Source organism: Pleurodeles waltl, chromosome 2_2 (genome assembly GCF_031143425.1).
Source record: "Pleurodeles waltl isolate 20211129_DDA chromosome 2_2, aPleWal1.hap1.20221129, whole genome shotgun sequence".
Classification (NCBI taxonomy): domain Eukaryota; kingdom Metazoa; phylum Chordata; class Amphibia; order Caudata; family Salamandridae; genus Pleurodeles; species Pleurodeles waltl.
The window spans coordinates 60507069-60528508 of record NC_090439.1 but is presented as its reverse complement, the minus strand read 5'-3'; positions in this window follow the sequence as shown (position 1 = coordinate 60528508).

The following is a 21440-nucleotide window of genomic DNA, read 5'->3' as shown; positions in this document are numbered from 1 at the left end:
TAACTGCTGTTCTTGTGGTCAAAAGAACCAGGCGTGGCTCTCTCCATCTGGGCTCCAAATTTCTCTGTCGTTGGAAATTTTTCGTGCAGACCCAGTCACCTGGTCGGATGGAATGACCTGGGTCTGTGGAAGCCTCTGGTAGAGCACTCTGAACCTGTTGATGAAGAACACGCAATTTAGTTGTAAGGTCATGCAAGTAGTCAATCAACATCGGGTATGGCAAGTCTGAGTATTTCTTAGGGCGAGGAACTCCCCATACATTAGCTGGGCGACCAAATATCACTTCGTAAGGGCTAAGCCCCAAACGAGAGTGTACTGCTGTTCTGGTGGACAGAAGAGCCAATGGTAAAGCATCAGGCCAATTAAGTCCTGTGCTAGCTTGCACCTTAGCAATTTTAAGCTTCAAGGTTCCATTGTAGCATTCTACTAAACCAGCCGACTGTGGGTGATTCGCCGCGTGGAACTTCTGTTTTATGCCAAGACCTGCACAAACTTTTTGCATGACTTGACCCACAAATTCGCTCCCATTGTCACTCCAGACAATGCGCGGCAAACCAAACCTAGGGAAGAATTCTTTCAAAAGTATTTTGGCAGTTGATAAAGCAGTATTGTCCTTCAGAGGGTAGGCTTCTACCCATCTAGAAAAAGCACATACTACCACCAGAACATATTTGAGGTTGTTGCATCGTTCCATGTGAATATAATCGATCTGCAACACCTCAAATGGATATGTTGGAGGAGCAAAATGACCTGCTGGAGTTGGGGTTCCCTTTCCCGGATTGTACATCAAGCAAACAATACAATGTTTTACTACATTATTTGCACACTTTGGGATCCCCTCATTTTGCCACACTGGAGCCAGAAGTTTACATATTCCTTTTGCACTTAGGTGAGCTGGACCATGTGCCATAGTAACTACAGGTAGTACATAAGCATCTGGTAACAGCCAACGTTGATGTTCAACCCAACATCCCATCTCATCTAACATTCCTGTACTTTCCTTCCACTTTCTCAACTCATTCTCCGTAGCCTCTCCTTGAATTGATTTCACACTCTCTACTGTATCTTCACACATTCCCTTTTCTCTTACGCAGTTTGCGGGACCTACAACATACATTCGACTTGTGTTGTCTCTGGCTGTCTTTTTCGCTACCTCATCTGCAAATGCATTTCCTCGACCAACATCGTCCACAATCTTTTTGTGTGCACTACACTTCACGATCGCTATCTGAGTAGGCATTGTAAGTGACTCAAGAAGTTCAGTCACTAATTGACCATGTTGTATCTTAGTACCATGGGAAGTAAAGAATCCTCTTTCCTTCCATAAACGCCCAAAGTTAAACGCTACACCAAAAGCGTATTGGCTATCAGTGTACACGTTTACTCTTTTTCCTTTGGATAACACACACGCTCTAGTTAAGGCTATCAATTCAGCTGCCTGAGCTGAATTATGTCTAATGCGTGCTGTCTCCACAATCGTATGCAAAGTAGTAATAGCGTAGGCTGAAACTGTATCTCCATTCGGGAGCTTGAAACAAGAACCATCTACCCATAGTGTTCCATCTGAATTCACTAATGGCGTGTCTTTTAGGTCAATTCTACCCTTAGTCTCTTCTTCAGTACGGAGAAAACAATCATGCTGTTCAGAGACATCTCTCTCTTCTGGAAGAGGCAACAAAGTAGCTGGATTCAGGGTATTACATCGTTTGATGTGTATGTGACTAGCCAAAAGCGTCAGCTCATATCCGGACAACCGAGCACTCGTAAGATGCTGCGTTTTTGTCCTATTTAGTAAAGTATCCACTGCATGTGGCACCATAACAATGAGAGTATTATCTAGCACTACTCCAGCAGACTGTCGAATAGAAATTGCTGCTGCCGCTGTCGCCTTAAGACAACTAGGCAATGCTTTAGCTACTGGATCTAACGTAGCTGAGAAATATGCGCATGGTCGCTGTTGATCTCCAAAACGCTGCGTTAAGACTGACAATGCACAACCCTCTCTTTCGTGGACATAGAGCGTAAAGGGCTTACTGTAATCAGGAGTACCCAATACAGGAGCAGAACACAAAGCAATACGCAAATCAGTAAAACTCTTCTGACATTCGTCAGTCCACGGAAGAGGCTGAGGCGTATCTTTTAAAGTTAGCGCCAACAGCGGTTTAGCCAATAAAGAGAAACTCGGAATCCACTGTCTACAATAAGAAGTAATGCCCAAAAAGGCACGTACCTCTCTTTGTGTGGATGGCACTGACATTTGTGCAATTGCCTGAATTCGTTCGGGGGTCAATCGTCGTCCCTCCTTTGACAAGAGATGACCCAAATAAGTCACCTCGCGACAGACATATTGTAATTTAGAAGGAGAAACCTTGTGATTCAGATCAAACAAATGACGCAACAGTGCAACGGTCACGTTTTTGCAAATCTCCTCTGAATCAGCGGCAACTAATAAGTCATCCATGTACTGAATGAGAGCGGCACCGGACGGTAAGGAAAAGGCATCAAGATGACATTTTAGAGCTTGACTGTAAATAGAGGGACTTTCACAATAACCTTGAGGTGCGCGTTTAAACCGGAAGCTTCGGCCTCCGAGGGAAAAACCAAAAATATCTCTACTCTCTTCGGCGATGGGAATACTAAAGAAAGCATTCTTTAGATCAATAACTGAAAACCAAGTCGCTGTAGAAGGTATCATCGTCAACAGAGCAGTGATATCTGGGACTACAGGAAACTGCGGTACGACAATCTTGTTTACCTCCCGAAGATCAATTACAAAACGATAAACAGGAGGCTGAGAAGGATCAGTGCGTTTAAGAACCGGAAGAACAGGACTGTTACATGTATTTCCTCTCGTTTCCTCAACCACACCCTTCTGAATCAAATCATGGACAATTTCCAGAAGTGCTTTCTCACCTTCAGTAGGGATTCTGTATTGCGGAATACGTGGCATTTCAGCATTGGGCTTAAGAGTAACAACATAAGGTGGGATCTCAAGACAACCAACGTCATTCGGACCCGTAGCCCAAAGCGTTTCGGGAAGAGAAAGCAATTCAGGTGGGAATTGATCTTTTGATAAGTACATTGGACTAGTCATTTTCTGTCCTAGAGTGAGGTATACACCAGAAGGTGAACAATATATCGTAGCATGCATTCTTTTTAATAGATCTAAACCCAACAGATTTTCACCACAACCATTCGTCAGAAGAAGCGGAGCTTCTAAATCATAAGGGCCTATTGAAACAGGCAAAGGGCAAGAAACTGGATTGCGAACAGGGGCGCCAGAGAATCCTACAGATACATTCGTTAAGCCAGACAAAGGTGCGCCAGGGAGTTTAGAATGAATGATAGAGCTTCTCATGGCACCAGTATCTAAAAGAAATGGCTCTGAAACACCCATTGTAGTGACATTAACATAAGGTCCATTCTGATCCACTGGAATTGACGTAACCCCCTTACTTTGTCCATGGCTGTCCTATTCAAAATGAAGACTTTCATTCCCTCCTTCAATATACTGATCCTCACTGTAATACTGTGTAGACCTAACATTTTGCTGGTCAAAGTAATTTCCGGAATTTGGAGGAACAAAAGAACGCTGCCCTTGGGTTAACACACCTCGACCTCTACCTCTATTTGCTGACTGAGGACCACCACGACCTCGTGAAGCAGATGTTGCTCCATTACGCTGCAACAATGCCGGACAACTGTTCTTAAAATGACCTTCCTCCCTACAATAAGCACATTGATTGGGACCTAGCAAAGGTCTTGGAATGAATGGTTCAGGCTTTTGATACAACCTCTGAAACTGCGGAGGCTGTTGAAACTGAGGCTGAACATAACGAGGAGGATAAGCCTGTTGCAAGAGAACTTTAGTTTTTAATTCTTTCGTCTTTTTCTCTTGTTTTTCCCTTTCTTCTTTGTCTCTATTTTCATAATATTGTGCAGTAGCCAATATCTGGGCGGAAGAAGAAACTGCCCATGAACTCTCGGAGTCTTTTAGCTTGTGTGATAGTTCAGGAAGCAAGTTATATACGAACTTATCCACAAATAATCGCTGTCCCCCTTCTGTAGCCATATCTTGACCACTGTGATCAATGAATGTCTCCTCGAATCGGGTAAAGAAATCGGAAACACTTTCATCTTTCTTTTGTTTACATGCTGCTAGCTTATCCCAATTAACTCTCAAAGCAGGCATCATTGTTTTCATTAATGTAATAATCCTACCAGGGAGTTCTGAGATCAAAGCGTCGGGCTTTGCACCACCTACTTGACCTCTATCTGCGGCAATAATAGCGTTCCAATCGCCGCCTAATTCTTGAGCGTGATCCTCTCTACGAATTTTAGCCCATATTGTCTGTGGAACTACATTTCCCATCAACATGTCAATATCTGCTAGATTCATAGTACATGCATCAACTGTTTGCGACAACTCTTTATAGTAACCAGCAGGATTTTTGCGTGGATCTGGTAGTGACTGTTTAAGTGCTAAAACTTCAGACCTTTTCCAGGGGACATGTATCCATATGCGCTGAAAATGCGCAGGAATAGCTGGATTAGCACCTGCTGCTGCAACTTCTTCCTTCCATATTGGAGAAACCTCTCTCATGGGATAGTTTTTCAGTGCTGTCCTATCTGAAGGATCAGAATCAGGAAAAGTCTGTGAGAACAATAGGGATCTGAAAGAAATAAGTGTTCTGACAGCGTTTTCAACCTTAGGACCCACAATAAGTCCTTTGTCAAAGTCAGCCTGAACATCTAACAGATCCTGTGGGACCGAACCCAAATTCATATCCTCCCATTCTTTAGCGAGAGTATCGCACATAACTTTAAAAACATATCTCTGCGTAGGTGCATTCCATTGCAGAAAGGTGGACATAATATCAGACGTACTATATTGGGGACCCTTCTTGATCCATCTACAAGCAAGTGAGTCCAATTTTTCTCGCTCTTCGGAGTCTGGGAATTGACTACGAGACTGTCTTCGAGAAAAAGCTGGAGACACGTTTAAAGCTTCAAAGAAAGGTGATAAGAGACCAGAGACAGTATCTGCAAATCGCTTACGCATAGATGGAGAATTTGACATAAGGATAGGGGACAAGGTATTAGGTGAATTAACTAAAGGAGCATTAGGAATTGCCAAAGGAGCAGAAGGCAAAGGAGTTAAAGGCAAAGCTGGCATAGGCAATACTTGAGGAGGCAAATGTGGAAAAGCTGGAGCAGGCGGAAGCACAACTGGCGGCTGAACAGGCTGTAACATCGGGGGTGCATTAGCACCTTGTACATAGGGCGGAGGCAATTTCAATAAGTGGGACATTAAGGGATCTTCCTCAAAATCTTTTCTCTTATCAAGGGAAGAGATAGGCAACGTCGGATAGCATTTATCTATTGCCATTCGATGCTGTCTGTCTGAAATTTCCATTGCATTATCTATTTCATCATCTTTGAATTGCTGAGCAGCCTGTATAATCGTCATTCCCTGTGTTTTCCTATCTCGTTTCGCTTGTTTAATTTCTCTCTGTTTGGCTTCCTTACGCCAAAGGCGAAAAGAGTCAAACATTGCCGGCCGGGCTTTTCTTTTAAATAACGTTGCTTCTAAATTATCTAGCACATCAGTTTCGAAACTACCATTTTCTGGCCATTTTAAAACACCATCTTTCTTTGTATATCGGGTCCATGTCTTATTAAAGGCAATAGGACCAACACCATGTTTAGAATAGAGCTCATATGTGGGAGTTCCAACCGAAGGAATCGGACAGGAGTCCTCAAGCTGGGAGTCCCTATTACAACCAAAGCAACAAAGTTTTCCAAACTTAGTCAGACCAGACATCTCATGATTTTTACTGGCTGTTCACAAACATCAAGGGGGTAAAACTTTCAGTTTACACAGCACAAATGCACTTACCCCTCGGCTTTTGGCCACTGCAATGGCCAAATCTAAGGACCTAAGGACAAAACAAAGACCAAAATTTGTGGGCGCGATCCACCAAATACTTAACTAAGGATGTCTTCTTACACCAACAGAGGCCCGTCTATCGTCTCGCTTTACCATACATCATTAAAGAAAGGGCCAAGGCAGGGCGGCAGTCAGGGCAGCAGTCGTCAGTAGCCGTCAGGAAGGAGTAACCGCGCTGAAAAAGACCTTCGGACCACTTCGACATACAGGGGTCGCTTGACGTGGCTCGCGATTCCTCCAGAATTTTCTTGCGGGGTTCCTCACGACCTTCAAGCAGAACCGGTACCGCTGAAGCCGCCCCACGTTGGGCGCCAGTTGAAGAACCAGAACCTTATGGGCCTGGCGTCGCAGGGTACGCCTGAAATCTCCTTGGATTCACCTGCCTCAACTAACAGAGACACGGGACACTCTGTCAGGCGTAAAAGATCAGATTTTATTAGCTGCAGCTAGTACAGTTGTCCAAGAAGTACACAAGGTATGTTCTCAGGAGACTGCCACTTTACTTTGTGGCGCACAATCTTATATACCGTATAAAAACCATTTATTAACTACATACACTCCCAGAACACATAGAAAGGAGCCAGTAAGAATAATGTAAAGATAGAACAGAGCCAATAGAAATGTCGGAAAACAAGACAGCACCAATAGAAGGAATTGGAAAACAAAGTATCAAGTGACTTAAGGTTGCCTCCCCTCCAGCTGTGTTTGTCACCCCTCCCTTGAACTAATTCATTATCCGATCCACAACGAAGTTGCATGTGGTGTGATAAGTTTGTGTGCGTTTGGAGGACAGTTGTGAAATGAGAGAATACTAGCAAAGGACAGCGAAGGCCAGACGATAAGATAAGATCGGCGGAGAATAGTGTGAGCCTACAGATAGTTGAAACAAGGATTAGAAAACCAGACAGGGATTAGTGTACTCGGTCAGACCTTAATACCAGCCTTGTAAAGATAGAGGCAGAAGGCTGTTTTGAACACCATGTTGCAGAATAAGCAGAAAAGGCAGAATGGACTTAGTTCGCTGTGCTGCCTGAGTGAAGGCAGCATAAAATGGCGGCGGGCCACAAAATGGCGGGTCGATACGATCGTATTAAAAATCGAATTTCCTCACCAGGGAGAACTTGACTTGAGAGTTCGGGCTGGACTCTTCCCATTGGGAACAGGGTCAAGATTGATTTGCATATGGCTGGGTCCAAACTGAAATGACACGGTTAGCAAAAAAACGATAGATTTAGGCCCAGATCTCTGTACTGGGGGGTGAAATGTTTGACATTGTTCAGCATTCTGTCCATCACTTGTTCTTTCTGCATTTGCTGCCCCAAGTGCGAAGGGCATGCCCAGATCTGAGTCCAGGGCTTTCCCATGCCACTGGATTCAAGCTAGCCTGGCTTATGAAGGGTGATATCCTGAAACTGGTTCTAGGATGCTTGTTTCCAGGGAAGACCTGACTTGGGAGTTCTGATTGGACTGTTCCCATGGGGAACAGGGTCAAGACTGATTTGTATATGGCTGGGTCCAAACTGGGACAACCCGGATAGCAAAAATCAATGGATTGAGCTCAGGATCTCTGTTCTGGGGGTGAATGTTTGATATTGTTCAGCATTCTGTCTATCACTTGTTCTTTTTGCATTTGTTGCCCCAAGTGGGAAGGGTATGTCCAGATGTTGGTCCTGTGCTCCCCATGCCACTGGAATTAAGCGAGCCTGGCTGATGAAGGGTGATATCCGGAAACCGGTCCTACTATGCTTGTTTCCAGTCCAGGCAGGACTTGACTTGGCAGTTCAGGCTGGACTGTTCCCATGGGAACACGGTCAAGACTGATTTGCATACGGCTGGGTCCAAACTGGAACGGCATGGATAGCAAAATAATGATGGATTTAGGCCCAGATCTCTGTACTGGGGGTGAATGTTTGAGATTGTTCAACATTCTTTCCATCACTTGTTCCTTTTGCATTTTTTGCCCCAAGTGGGAAGGGTATGCCCAGATGAGAGTCCCGTTCTCCCTATTCCACTGGAATCAAGCAACCCTGGCTGATGAAGGGCGATATACTGAAATTGGTCCTAAGATGCTTGTTTTCAGTCCAGGGAGGACCTGACTTGGCAGTTCGGGTTTGATTGTTCCTATGGGGAACAGGGTCAAGACTGATTTGCATATGGCTGGGTCCAAACTGGAAGGACATGGATGGCAAAATAATTATGGATTTAGACCCAGATCACTGCACTCGGGATGAATGTTTGACATTCTCCAGCATTCTGTTCATCACTTTTTCTTTTTGCATTTGTTACCCTAAGTGGGAAAGGTATGCCCAGACGTGGGTCCGTGCTCATCATGCTACTAGAATCAAGCTAGCATGGTGGATACCCTGAAACTGGTCTTAGGATGCTTGTTTCCAGTCCAGAGAGAACCTGATTTGGCAGTTCGGGCTGGACTGTACACATGGGGAACAGGGTCAAGACTGATTTGCATATGGCTGGGTCCAAACTGGAACGGCATGGGTAGCCAAAATTCTGATGGATTTAGGCCCAGGTCTCCATACTGGGGGTGAATGTTTGACATTGTTCAGCATTCTGTCTATCGTTTGTTCTTTCTGCATTTGTTTCCCTTGAGTGTGAAGGGTATGCCCAGACATGGGTCCCGTGCTCCCCATGCCAGTGGAATTAAGCTAGCCTTGCTGATGAAGGGTGATATCCTGAAACTGGCCTTTGGATGCTTGTTTCCAGTCCAGGGAGAACTTGACTTGAGAGTTCGGGCTGGACTCTTCCCATTGGAAACAGGGTCAAGATTGATTTGCATATGACTGGGTCCAAACTGAAATGACACGGTTAGCAAAAAAAGCAATGGATTTTGGCCCAGATCTCTGTACTGGGGGGTGAATGTTTGACATTGTTCAGCATTCTGTCCATCACTTGTTCTTTCTGCATTTGCTGCCCCAAGTGCGAAGGGCATGCCCAGATGTGGGTCCCGTGCTCCCCATGCCAGTGGAATTAAGCTAGCCTTGGTGATGAAGGGTGATATCCTGAAACTGGTCCTTTAATCCTTGTTTCCAGTCCAGGGAGAACTTGACTTGAGAGTTCAGGCTGGACTCTTCCTATTGGGAACAGGGTCAAGATTGATTTGCCAATGGCTGGGTCCAAAATGAAACGGCACGGGTAGCAAAAAAAGCAATGGATTTTGGCCCAGATCTCTGTACTGGGGGTGAATGTTTGACATTGTTCAGCATTCTGTCCATCACTTGTTCTTTCTGAATTTGTTGCCACAAGCCGGAAGGGTATGCCCATATGTGGGTCCCGTGCCCCACATGCCACTGGAATAAAGCTAGCCTGCTATGAAGGATGATACTCTGATACTTGTCTTTGGATGCTTGTTTCCAGTCCAGGGAGGACCTGAATTGGCAGTTCGGGCTGGACTGTTCCCATGGGGAATAGGATCAAGACTGATTTGCATATGGCTGTGTCCAATCTGGATCGGCAGGGGCAGCAAAAAAACAATAGATTGAGTCCCAGATCTCTGTACTAGGGGTGAATGTTTGACATTGTTCAGCATTCTGTCTGTCACTTGTCTTTTTGCATTTGTTGCCCAAAGTTGGAAGGGTATACCCAGACGTGAGTCCGGTGCTCCCCCATGCCAGTGGAATCAAGCTAGCCTGGCTGACGAAGGGTGATACCCAGAAACCGGTACAAGGATGCTGGTTTCCAGTCCAGGGAGGACGTGAATTGTCAGTTCGGGCTGGACTGTTCCCATGGGGAAGAAGGGCAAGACTGATTTGCATATGGCTGTGTCCAAATTGGAATGGCAAGGAGAAGTAAAAAACAATCGATTTAGGCCTAGGTCTCTGCCCTGGAGGTGAATGTTTGACATTGTTTAGCATTCTGCCCATCATTTGTTCTTTTTGCATTTCTTGCTCCTAGTGGGAAGGGTATGCCTAGACGTGGGTCCCTTGCTTACCATGCCACTAGACTCAAGCTAGTCTGGTTGATGAAGGGTGATACTTTGAAACTGGTCCTAGGATGCTTGTTTCCAGTCCAGGGAGGATCTGACTTGGCAGTTCGGGCTTGACTGTTCCCATGGGGAACAGGGTCAAGATTGATTTGCATATGTCTGGGCCCAAACTGGAAAGGCATGGGTAACAAAAAATACAATGGGTTTAGGCCCAGATCTCTGTACTGGGGTGAATGTTTGATGTTGTTGAGCATTCTGTCCATCACTTGTTCTTTTTGCATTAGTTGCCCCAAGTAGGAAGGGTATGCCCAGACGTGAGTCCCGCGCTCCCCCATGCCCATGGAATGAAGCTAGCTTGGCTGATGAAGGGTGATACCCTGAAACTGGCCCTAGGAAGCTTGTTTCCAGTCCAGGGAAGATCTGACTTGGCAGTTCGGACTGGACTGTTCGTAAGTGGAACAGGGTCAAGATTGATTTGTACATGGCTGGGTCCAAACTGGAATGGCAGGGAGAGGTAAAAAATGATTGAGTTAGTCCCAGAACTCTGTACTTGGGGTGAATGTTTGACATTGTACAACATTCTGTCCGTCACTTGTCTTTTTGCATTTGTTGCCTCAAATTGGAAGGGTATACCGAGATGTGAGTCCCGTGCTCCCCTATGCCAGTGGAATTAAGCTAGCCTGGCTAATGAAGGGTGATACCTGGAAACCGGTCCCAGGATGCTTGTTTCCAGTCCAGGGAGGACCTGACTTGGCAGTTCGGGCTGGACTGTTCCCATGGGGTACAGGGTCAAGACTGATTTACATATGGCTGGGTCTAAATTGGAACGGCATAGGCAGCAAACAAATGATGGATTTAGGCCCAGATATCTGTACTGGGGGTGAATGTTTGACATTGTTCAGCATTCTTTCCATCACTTGTTCTTTTTGCATTTGTTGCCCCAAGTGGGAAAGGTATGCCCAGATGTGAGTCCTGTTCTCCCCATGCCACTGGAACCAAGCAACCCTGGCTGATGAAGGGCGATATCCTGAAACTGGTCCCAAGATGCTTGTTTTCAGTCAAGGGAGGACCTGACATGGCAGTTCGGGTTGGATTGTTCCAAGGGGGAACAGGGTCAAGACTGATTTTGCATATGGCTGGGTCCAAACTGAAACGGCATAGGCAGCAAAAAATGATGGATTTAGGCCCAGATGTCTGTACTAGGGGTGAATGTTTGACATTGTTAAGCATTCTGTCCATCACTTGTTCTTTTTGCATTTGTTGCCCTAAGTGGGAAGGGTATGTCTAGACGTAGGACCCGTGCTCACCATGCCACTACAATCAAGGTAGCCTTACTGATGAAGGGTGATATCCTGAAACTGGTCAGAGGATGCTTTTTTCCAGTCCAGGGAGGACCTGACTTGACAATTCAGGCTGGAATGTACCGATGGAGAACAGGGTCAAGATTGATTTGCATATGCCTAGGTCCAAACTGGAACGGCATGGATAGCAAAAAAGCTATGAATTTTGACCCAGATCTCTGTACTGGGGGTGAATGTTTGAAATTGTTCAGCATTCTGTCCATCACTTGTTCTTTCTGAATTTGTTGCCCCAAGTGGAAAGGGTATGCCCAGATGTGGGTCCCGTGCTCCCCATGCCACGAGACCCAAGCTAGCCTGTTGCTGAAGGTTGATGACCTGAAACTGGTCTTTGGATGCTGGTTTTCAGTCTATTGAGGACCTGTCTTGGCAGTTCGGGCTGGACTGTTCCCATGGGGAATAGAGTCAAGACTGATTTGCATATGGCTGGGTCCAATATGGAACGGCATGGGTAACAAAAAATAGAATTGATTTAGGCCCAGATCTCTGTACTGTTGGTGAATGTTTGATGTTGTTGAGCATTCTGTCCATCACTTGTTCTTTTTGCATTTGTTGCTCCAAGGTGGAAGGGTATGCCCAGATGTGAGTCCCGTGCTCCCCATGCCACTAAAATCATGCTAGCTTGGCTGATGAAGGGTAATACCCTGAAACTGGTCCTAGGAAGCTTGTTTCCAGTCCAGGGAAGATCTGACTTGGCAGTTCGGTCTGGACTGTTTGTAAGGGGAACAGGGTCAAGATTGATTTGTATATGGCTGGGTCCAAACTGGAATGGCAGGGAGAGGTAAAAAAACGATTAAGTTAGGCCCAGATCTCTGCCCTGGAGGTGAATGTTTGACGTTGTTTAGCATTCTGTTCATGACGTGTTCTTTTTTGCATTTCTTGCCCTAAGTGACTTGTCCCGTGCTCCCCATGCCACTGGAATCAAGCTAGCCTGGCTGATGATGGGTGATACCCTGAAACCAGTCCTAATATGTTCGTTTCCAGTCCAGGCAGGACCTGACTTAGCAGTTCAGGCTGGGCTGTTCCCATGGGGAAGAGGGTCAAGACTGATTTGCATATGGCTGGGTCCAATCTGGAACGGCATGGGTAACAAAAAATACGATGGATTTAGGCCTAGATCTCTGTAATGTGGGTGAATGTTTGACATTGTTCAGCATTCTGTCCATCATTTGTTCTTTTTCGTTTCTTGCCCTAAGAGGGAAGGGTATGCCTGGATGTGGGTCCCGTGCTCACCATGCCACTAGACTCAAGCTAGCCTGGCTGATGAAGGGTTATACTCTGAAACTGGTCTTAGGATGCTTGTTTCCAGTGCAGGGAGCATCTGACTTGACAGTTCGGGCTTGACTGTTCCCATGGGGAAGAGGGTCAAGACTGATTTGCATATTGCTGGGTCCAAACTGGAATGGCATGGGTAACAAAAAATAAGATGGATTTAGGCCCAGATGTCTGTACTTGGGGTGAATGTTTGATGTTGTTGAGCATTCTGTCCATCACTTGTTCTTTTTGCATTTGTTGCCCCAAGTGGGAAGGGTATGCCCAGACGTGAGTCCTGTGCTCCCCCCCCCATGCCACTGGAATCAAGCTAGCCTTGCTGATGAAGGGTGATACCATGACACTGGTCCTAGGAAGCTTGATTCCAGTCCAGCGAAGACCTGTCTTGGCAATTCGGGCTGGACTGTTCCCATGGGAAACATGGTCAAGATTGATTTGCATATGGCTGGGTCCAATCTGGAGCGGCATGGGCAGCAAAAAAACAATAGATTTAGTCCCAGATCTCTGTATTGGGGGTGAATGTTTGATATTGTTCAGCATTCTGTCCGTCACTTGTCTTTTTGCATTTGTTGCCCCAAGTTGGTAGGGTATACCCAGATGTGAGTCCCGTGCTCCCCCCCCATGCCAGTTGAATCAAGCTAGACTGGCTGATGAAGGGTGATACCTGGAAACCGGTCCTAGGATGCTTGTTTCCAGTCCAGGGAGGATCTGACTTGGCAGTTCGGGCTGGACTGTTCCCATGGGGAACAGGGTCAAGACTGATTTGCATATGGCTGGGTCCAAACTGGAAAGGCATTGGTAACAAAAAATATAATGGATTTAGGCCCAGATGTCTGTACTGAGGGTGAATGTTTGACGTTGTTGAGCATTCTGTCCATAACTTGTTCTTTTTGCATTTGTTGCCCCCAAGTGGGAAGGGTATGCCCAGATGTGATTCCCGTGCTCCCCATGCCACTGGAATCAAGCTAGCCTGGCTTATGAAGGGTGATAACCTGAAACCGGTCTTAGGATGCTTGTTTCCATGTCCAGGACGACCTGACTAGGGAGTTCGGGCTGGACTGTTCCCATAGGGAAGAGGGTCAAGACTGATGTGCATATGGCTGGGTCCAAACTGGAATGGCAGGGAGAGGTAAAAAACGATTGATTTGGGCCCAGATCTATGCCCTAGATGTGAATGGTTGACATTGTTTAGCATTCTGCCCATCACTTGTTCTTTTTCATTTCTCACCCCAAGTGGGAAGGGTATGCCCAGACGTGAGTCCCCTGCTCCCCCATGCCACTGGACTCAAGTTAGCCTAGCTGATGAAGGGTGATAACCTGAAACCGGTCTTAGGATGCTTGTTTCCAGGCAAGGGAGGACCTGAATTGGCATTTTGGGCTGGACTGTTCCCATGGGGAACAAGGTCAAGACTGATTTGCATATGGCTGGGTCCAAACTGGAACAGCATGGGTAGCAAAAATACGATGGATTTAGGCCCAGTTCTCTGTCCTGGGGGTGAATGTTTGATATTGTTCAGCATTCTGTCCATCACTTGTTTTTTCTGCATTTGTTTCCCCAACTGGGAAGGGTATGCCCACACATGGGTCCCATGCTCCCCATGCCACTGGAATCAAGCTAGCCTTGCTAATGAAGTGTGATACCCTGAAAATGGTCCTTGGATACTTGTTTCCAGTCCAGGGAGGACCTGACTTTGGAGTTCGGGCTGGACTATTCCCAATGGGAACAGGGTGAAGATTGATTTGCATATGGCTGGGTCCAAACTGGAACGGCATGGGCAGCAAAAGAACAATAGATTTAGTCCCAGATTTCTATACTGGGGGGTGAATGTTTGACATTGTTCAGCATTCTGTCCGTCACTTGTCTTTTTGCATTTGTTGCCCCAAGTTGGTAGGGTATACCCAGACGTGAGTCCCATGCTCTCCCATGCCAGTTAAATCAAGCTGGACTGGCTGATGAAGGGTGATACCCGGAAACTGGTCCTAGGACGCTTGTTTCCAGTCCAGGGAGGACCTGATTTGGCAGTTGGGGTGGACTGTTCCCGTGGGGAACAGGGTCAAGACTGATTTGCATATGGGTGGGTCCAACAAAAAATACAATGGATTTAGGCTCAGATCTCTGTCATGTGGTGAATGTTTGACATTGTTCAGCATTCTGTACATCACTTGTTCTTTCTGCATTAGTTGTACAAGTGGGAAGGGTATGCCTATACGTGGGTCCCGTGCTCCCCATGCCACTGGAATCAAGCTAGCCTTGCTGATGAAGGGTGATATCGTGAAACTGGTCCTTGGATGCTTGTTTCCAGTCCAGGGAGGACCTGACTTAACTGTTCGGGCTGAACTATTCTAATTGGGAACAAGGTCAAGACTGATTTGAATATTGCTGGGTCCAAACTGGGAAGGCATGGATAACAAAAAATACGATGGATTTAGGCCCAGATCTCTGTACTGGGGTGAATGTTTGATGTTGTTGAGCATTCTGTCCATCACGTGCTCTTTTTGCATTTGTTGCCCCAAGTGGGAAGGGTATGCCTAGACGTGGGTCCCGTGCTCCCCATGCCACTGGAATTAAGTTAGCCTGGCTGATGAAGGGTGATACCCTGAAACCGGTCCTCGGAAGCTTGTTTCCAGTCCAGGGAGGATCTGTCTTGGGAGTTCGGGCTGGACTTTTCCCATGGGGAACATGGTCAAGACTGATTTGCATAGCGCTGAGTCCAAACTGGAATTGGATGGAGAGCATAAAAATGATCGATTTAGGCCCAGATGTCTGCCCTGAGGGTGAATGTTTAATATTGTTCAGCATTCTGTCCATCACTTGTTCTTTTTGAATTTGTTGCCCCAATTTGGAAGACTATGCCCAGATGTGGGACCCGTGCTCCCCCATGCCACTGGACTCAAGCTAGCCTGGCTGATGAAGGATGATAACCTGAAACCGGTCTTAGGATGCTTGTTTCTAGCCCAGGGATGACCTGACTTGGCATTGTGGGCTGGACTGTTCCCATGGGGAACAAGGTCAAGACTGATTTGCATATGGCTGGGTCCAAACTGGAACGGCATGGGTAGCAAAAAATACTATGGATTTAGGCCCAGATCTCTGTACTGGGGGTGAATGTTTGACATTTCTCAGCGTTCTGTCCATCACTTGTTTTTTTTGCATTTGTTGACCCAAGTGGGAAGGGTATGCCTAGACGTGGGTCCCGTTCTCCCCATGCCACTAGACTCAAGCTAGCCTGGCTGATGAAGGGTGATACCCGGAAACCGGTCCGAGGATGCCTGTTTCCAGTCTAGGGAGGATCTGACTTGGCAGTTCGGGCTGGACTGTTGCCATGGGAAACAGGGTCAAGACTGGTTTGCACATGGCTTGGTCCAAACTGGAACGGCATAGGTAACAAAAAATACGATGGATTTAGGCCCAGATCTCTGTACTGTGGGTGAATGTTTGACGTTGTAGAGGATTCTGTCCATCACATGTTCTTTTTGCATTTGTTGCCCCAAGTGAGAAGGCTATGCCCAGACGTCAGTCCTGTGCTCTCCATGCTACTGGAATCAAGCTAGCCTGGCTGATGAAGGGTAATACCCTGAAACTGGTCCTAGGAAGTTTGTTTCCAGTCCAGGGAGGACCTGACTTGGCAGTTCGGGCTGGACTGTTCCCATGGGGAACAAGGTCAAGACCGGTTTGCATATGGCTGAGTGCAAACTGGAATGGCAGGGAGAGGAAAAAACGATTGATTTGGGCCCAGATCTCTGCCCTGGGGGTGAATGTTTGACATTGTTCAGCATTCTGTCCATCACTTGTTCTTTTTGCATTTGTTGTCCCAAGTAGGAAGGCCATGCCCTGATGTGAGTCCCATGCTCCCCATGCCATTGGAAACAAGCTAGCCTGGCTGATGAAGGGTGATACCCTGAAACTGGTCCTAGGATGTTTGTTTCCAGTCCAGGGAGGACCTGATTTGGCAGTTGGGGTGGACTGTTCCCGTGGGGAACAGGGTCAAGACTGATTTGCATATGGGTGGGTCCAAACTGGAACGTCATGGGTAACAAAAAATACAATGGATTTAGGCTCAGATCTCTGTCATGGGGTGAATGTTTGATATTGTTCAGCATTCTGTACATCACTTGTTCTTTCTGCATTAGTTGTACAAGTGGGAAGGGTATGCCTATACGTGGGTCCCGTGCTCCCATGCCACTGGAATCAAGCTAGCCTTGCTGATCAAGGGTGATATCGTGAAACTGGTCCTTGGATGCTTGTTTCCAGTCCAGGGAGGACCTGACTTGGGAGTTCGGGCTGGACTGTTCTCATGGGGAACACAGTCAAGATTGATTTGCATATGGCTAGGTCCAAACTGTAACGGCATGGGCAGCAAAAGAATGATGGATTTAGGCCCAGATCTATGTACTGTGGGTGAATGTTTGACATTGTTCAGCCTTCTGTCCATCATTTTCTCTTTTTTCATTTGTTGCCCTAAGTGGAAAGGGTATGCCTAGACGGTGGTCCCGTGCTCATCATGCCACTAGACTCAAGCTAGCCTGGCTGATGAAGAGTGATACCTGGAAACCTGTCCCAGGATGCTTGTTTCCAGTCTAGGGAGGATCTGACTTGGCAGTTTGGGCTGGACTGTTCCCATGGGGAACAGGGTCAAGACTGGTTTGCATATGGCTGGGGCCCAAACTGGAATGGCACGGAGAGGAAAAAACGATTGATTTAGGCCCAGATCTCTGCCCTAGAGGTGAGTGATTAACATTGTTTAGCATTCTGTCCATCACTTGTTCTTTTGCATTTCTTTCCCCAAGTGGGAAGGGTATGCCCAGACGGGAGTCCCCTGCTCCCCCAATGCCACTGGACTCAAGCTTGCCTTGCTGATGAAGTGTGATACCCTGAAACTGGTTCTTGGATACTTGTTTCCAGTCCAGGGAGGACTTGACTTGGGAGTTCGGGCTGGACTGTTCCCATGGGGAACAGGATCAAGATTGATTTGCATATCACTGGGTCCAAACTGGAACAGCATGGATAGCAAAAAAATGATGGATTTAGGCTCAGATCTCTGCCCTGAGGGTGAATGTTTAATATTGTTCAGCATTCTGTCCATTGCTTGTTCTTTTTGCATTTGTTGCCCCAAGTGGGAAAGGTATGCCTAGACGTCGGTCCTGTGCTCACCATGCCACTAGAGTCAAGCTAGCCTGGCTGATGAAGGGTGATACCCTGAAACTGGTCCAGGTATGCTTGTTTCCCGTCCAGGAAGGACCTGACTTGGCAGTTCAGTCTGGACCGTTCCCATGGGGAACAGGGTCAAGACTGATTTACATGTGGCTGGGTCCAAACTGGAATGCCATGGGTAACAAAAAAACAATGGATTGAGTTCCAGATCTCTGTACTCGGGGTGAATATTTGACGTTATTGAGCATTCACTCCATCACTTGTTATTTTTGAATTTGTTGCCCCAAGTGGGAAAAGTATGCCCAGACGTGAGTCCCGTGCTCCCCATGCCACTGGAATTAAGCTAGCCTGGCTGATGAAGGATGATACCCTGAAACTGGTCCTCGGAAGCTTGTTTCCAGTCCCTGGAGGACCTGTCTTGGGAGTTCGGGCTGGACTGTTCCCCTGGGGAACAGGGTCAAGACTGATTTGCATATGGCTTGTTCCAAACTGGAATGGCATGGAGAGCATAAAAATGATCGATTTAGGCCCAGATCTCTGCCCTGAGGGTGAATGTTTAATATTGTTCAGCATTATGTCCATCACTTGTTCTTTTTGCATTTGTTGCCCCAAGTTGGAAGGGTATGCCCAGATGTGGGACCCGTGCTCCCCCATGCCACTAGAATCAAGCTAGCCTGGCTGATGAAGGGTGATAGCCTGCAACCGGTCCTAGGATGCTTTTTTCCAGTCTAGGGAGGACCTGATTTTGCAGTTTGGGCTGGACTGTTTCCATGGCGAACAGGGTGAAGACTGATTTGCATATCGCTGGGTCCAAACTGGAACGGCATAGATGGCAAAAAAATGATGGATTTAGGCCCAGATCTCTGTCCTGGGGGTGAATGTTTGATATTGTTCAGCATTCTGTCCATCACTTGTTTTTTTTGCATTTGTTGCCCCAAGTGGGAAGGGTATGCCCAAACGTGAGTCCTGTGCTCCCCATGCCACTGGACTCAAGCTAGCCTGGCTGACGAAGGGTGATAGCCTGCAACCGGTCCTAGGATGCTTTTTTCCAGTCTAGGGAGGACCTGATTTGGCAGTTCGGGCTGGACTGTTCCCATGGAGAACAGGGTCAAGACTGATTTGCGTATGGCTGGGTCCAAACTGAAACGGCATGGGTAGCAAAAAATACGATGAATTTAGGCCCAGATCTCTGTCCTGGGGTCAATGTTTGACTTTGTTCAGCATTCTGTCCATCACTTGTTTTTTTTGCATTTGTTGCCCCAAGTGGGAAGGGTATGCCCAGACCTGAATCAAGCGTGCCTGGCTGATGAAGGATGATACTCTGAAACTGATCCTAGGAAGCTTGTTTCTAGTCCAGGGAGGACCTGACTTGGGAGTTCGGGCTGGACTGTGCCCATGGGGAAGAAGGTCAAGACTGATTTGCATATGGGCAGGTCCAAAATGGAATAGCATGGAGAGGAAAAAACGATCGATTTAGGCCCAGATCTGTGCCCTGGGGGTGAATGTTTGACATTGTTCAACATTCTGTCTATCACTTGTTCTTTTTGCATTTGTTGTCTCAAGTGGGAAGGGTATGCCCTGACTTGGGGTCCGTGCTCCCCATGCCACTAGAATCAAGCTAGCCTGGCTGATGAAGGGTGAAACCCTTAAACCGATCCTAGAATGCTTGTTTTCAGTCCAGGGAGGACCTGATTTGGCAATTCGGGATGGACTGTTCCCATGGGGAACAGGGTCAAGACTGATTTGTATGTGGCTGGGTCCAAACTGGAATGGCATGGATAGTAAAAAAAAAAGAGGGATTTAGGTCCAGATCTCTGTACTGGGGGTGAATGTTTGACATTGTTCAGCATTTTGTCCATCGCTTGTTCTTTTTGCATTTGAATTGCTGAGTATGCCCTCTCTCCTCATGGCCCCACTTCCTTTCCATGAGCTATCATGCAGGTTCTGCAGAGGTATAACACAGCATGCACATACAGGAACCATTATTAAGACCACTTTTGGTATGTTCAAGTCACAATTCTGATGTCTTGACCATACAGTGAGTGTGCTACAGTATTCCCCAGAAGTACTGTGCAAGGTTATTATAGCCTGTAACATGTTGCACAACATTGTCATGCAACAGAGCTTAAGTGTAGACCTTAATCCTGATGAAGAGGTATACAGGTGTATCTACAAGTATACAATGTATCAGTGGCCTCACATTTCACCGGAGCTACCGGTTTGGTTGATGTACCACTCAGTGATTGGACAGTGTTGAGTCAATGATGAATTAGGACTATATCACTATCTATTCTGAGACACCACTACAGTAATGTCACATCCAAATGTCCAAGTATCATTGTAAATTGCATCTGCTAACACAGTAACATATGGGATTACATAGGATTACATCCACAAATCTTCCTATTCACAAGTTTCTCCTTCTATATCACATTACATCATAAGAATAAAAATGTATTTCAGGTACCATTTGTGAGACTTCCTCAGGCCCAGACATGTCTTTTTCTTCATTTTCTACAGATAACAATGTAATCCACCTAAGTAGCAAAATTTCCCACCTTTGCTATGTAGGTGGAAATCTCAATAACAGAAGTGGAGAACTCCATACTTGGGTTGGAATTCTCCACCTACCACAACAAATAAAATATGACATACAGGAAGTACAAACAAAGGTAGTGTGGTGGCCATCTTGTAATGGGGATGCAACACATATGAGGCATTTGAAAGTCAGTGTATATACAAATGTACCAGAGTTTGTGCAAAGGAGAGTGCATGGATTAAGCTAAACAGTTTATAGATGACAAACAGTCAAATCAATTCCAAATAAAAACATGTATGTTATTTTAATATACAAATAAGAAATACAGGATTCAAGCTTCGGTTTTAGGAGCTTAAGGATATGATACACATATATTTTCTGCTGCAGTCTAGGAGTATTTGGCTGTCTGGGAAACACAACTCTCTGAATCACACAGATCAGTCTCCCTGCTGATCTGCAATTATAAGCTTTTAATGTGGATTCAGGCAAAAGAATAGACAATATGATTGGCATTTTGGTGCAGGAAGATCAGAAGGAGTTTATTAGTGGCAGCACCTGCATGAGATAAAAAGTGGGTTGACTGGATCCATTGACATGCAATATCTTGGAACCTTCCATTCGCTATCCTGACCTATAATGCAGCCAAGGACTTTGACAGGTGGAGCTGGCAGAATGTAAATGCAGTGCGCAGGAAGAAAGACCTTGGAAAGAAGTTATGTAGGACAACGGAACTGATCTATAGGGCACACATGGCTAGGATTGCTGTGAACGGTGGTCTTACAAGGGAGATTAGAATTCAGAGGAGTACAAGACACTGTCCCCACTTCTACCTAATTTAAACTATGGACACTGCCAAGGAGGTTGAGGGACAGGCATTGTACCTTTCCAATATAATATTTGGGAGAAGTGGCTTTGTATGTGGATGACTAAATGTTTTTTATGTCAGACTTAGGAACTTATTATCCTGCTATAGAGGGAATTTTAAGGAAATATGGTGATATCACTGGATATGCACTTAACAATACTAAGACTGAGATCATGATAAGGAACAAGCAATGGTGGGCCATCTAATGAAAATAGAGATCAAATACTTAGGCGTACAGGTAACACATGATATGGAGATGTTAGCACAGGGACATTTCTATAAAATAATGACTAAGACTGGAGAGCTTTTGAGAATGATGAATGAACTTCCCTCTTACTATATTCAGTAGAACTAACATTGTTAA